This window comes from Nicotiana tomentosiformis, chromosome 12, assembly GCF_000390325.3.
Source record: "Nicotiana tomentosiformis chromosome 12, ASM39032v3, whole genome shotgun sequence".
In the NCBI taxonomy this organism is placed as follows: Eukaryota; Viridiplantae; Streptophyta; class Magnoliopsida; order Solanales; family Solanaceae; genus Nicotiana; species Nicotiana tomentosiformis.
In genome coordinates, this window is record NC_090823.1 from 119,861,675 (window position 1) to 119,864,090 (window position 2,416).

Genomic DNA, 2,416 nt, shown 5'->3' on the forward strand with positions numbered 1-2,416 from the left:
AACAACGCAAAAATAATGAATTACACCCCAATTCAAGCCTAATGAACGTTGGAATTTCTAATTTCTACAAACAACTCCGGAACCTATCAAATCATATCTGATTGACCTCAAATTTTGCACACAAGTCCTAAATGACATAACAGAGGTATTCCAATTTTCAGAATCAGATTCCGACCCCGATATCAAAAAGTCAACCCCCGGTCAAACTTCTCAAAAATAAAACTTTCGGCATTTCAAGCCTAATTCCTCTACGGACTTCCCAATAATATTCTGGACACGCTCCTAAGCCCAAAATCACCATATAGAGCTATTGGAATCATCAAAATTTAAATCCAAGGTCGTTTACATATAGGTCCATATCCGGTCCACTTTTCTAACTTAAAATTTTTATTTATGAGACTAAGTGTCTCATTTCACTCTGAGTTCCTTCCGAACTCGAACCAACTAACCCGATATAATATAATATAGCTGAATAACACAAAAAAGTAGTAATGGGGAAAATAGGGTTATAACTCTCGAAACGACCGGCCGGGTCGTTACAGTGAGTTAGGTACACGGGTTGAGTTGAGTACAACTTTCCACCCTCAGGAGGACTGTCAGTCTGAGCGCACTATTCAGATATTGGAGGATATGTTTCATGCCTATGTTATGGAGTTTAGTGGTTCTTGGGATCAGTTTTTGCCGCTTGCAGAGTTTGCCCAAAACAACAACTACTAATAGAGTATTCAGATGGCTTCGTATGAGGCCTTGTATAGGAGGCGATGCCGGTCTCCGGTGGGTTGGTTTGAGCCTGGCGAGGTGAGGCTATTGGGTACTGACTTGGTTCAGGATGCCTTGGAAAAGGTTAAGTTGATTCACGATCAACTTTGTACGACCCAATCTAGACAGAAGAGTTATGCGGATCGGTAGGTTCACGGTGTTGCATTCATGGTTAGAGAGCGGGTTTTGCTCGGGGTTTCACCCATGAAGAGTGTTATAAGGTTCAGAAAGAAGGGGAAGTTGGGCCCTAGGTATATCATACCTTTTGAGATTCTTGAGAGTATTGGTGAGGTGGCCTACAAGCTTGCATTGCCACCTACTCTAGCTGCAGTTCATCCATTATTCCATGTTTCTATGCTCCAGAAGTATCACAGTGATCCGTCCCATGTGTTAAATTTCAGCTCAGTCTAACTGGACAAGGATTTGTATTATCTTGATGAGCCGGTGTCCATCTTGGATAGGCAGGTCCGAGAGTTGAGGTCAAAGAGGATTACTTTAGTGAAGGTTTAGTGGACGGGTCAACCAGTTGAGGAGGCGACTTGGGAGACCAAGCATGATATGCATAGTCCTTATCCTCATCTTTTCATCACTTCATGTATGTCTCTATACTCGTTCGAGGACGAACATTTGTTTTAAGAGGGGGAGGATATAACGACCCAGACGGTCATTTTGAGTATTTTATCCCCGTTCCCCTTTTTATTTCTTCCTCTATGGTATATTGTGGTTACGTGGCTTGCTGGGGTATTTGGTTTTCTAGTTGTGAATTCATCATCAGATCGAAGGGGACTACTCACTTGGTACTGATCGGGCTGTGAGATATCTACCCCTTACTCTCCAATAAGGGTACTGAGACAAGCTGGAAGAAAATAAGTCATACCTCGGGTTTCCATTCCAATATAGTCTAGTACAAGGCATATTTCAAGGGAGATATCATTCCGTTCAAGTTCGAAGCGCAACACATATGGAACCAAAAGATCATTGTGGAAGGAGAAACTATTGAGCCATACAGGTATCACACCGGTCATGTATACTACTATCTGTCATGGCTAGAAGACGACGCAGTGGGGAACATCAAGTCAGGAGTCAATCTGAAAGATAGGGTTATAGATGAAATGGCGGAGGCACGAGTTAAGTATAAGAGGCTATGCAAAAGGGTGTTCGAGTCCGAAGCTAAACATCTGGAGCAACACAAAGTAAACATGGAAGCAATAAGGGAATGGAAGGAGATTGCCACTAAGTCAACAAAATGATTGCAATACCTGGAACAAGGACTGATGGAACTAGAAGGGAAGATGAGAAAGAGACTCTCGGATTATCAAGGCATGGACGACGATGAAGGAGGAAATCTGGCGAAGGCTTACTTACTGTTGGATATTCGCTATCTGGGAAATCTAATTGATGGGGTCAAAAGAGCCAAGCATGGAGAAGGTCCTTCAGAGACCCAGTAGATTAGGAGATGATGTTCTTTACTGCTTTCTAGCTTAGAATAGATTTCGATGTAATAAGGCTAAATGCCATTAGTAACTTTATTATATTATCGTTGATTTAGTAAAAGTTTGTTTTGACTCATTTTCGCATTAATGAAATGAAGCAAATGTTGGCACCAATTTTCTCCAAGTCTATGTGTCGTTTAAGCTTACCTCAGGCATAATGAGGC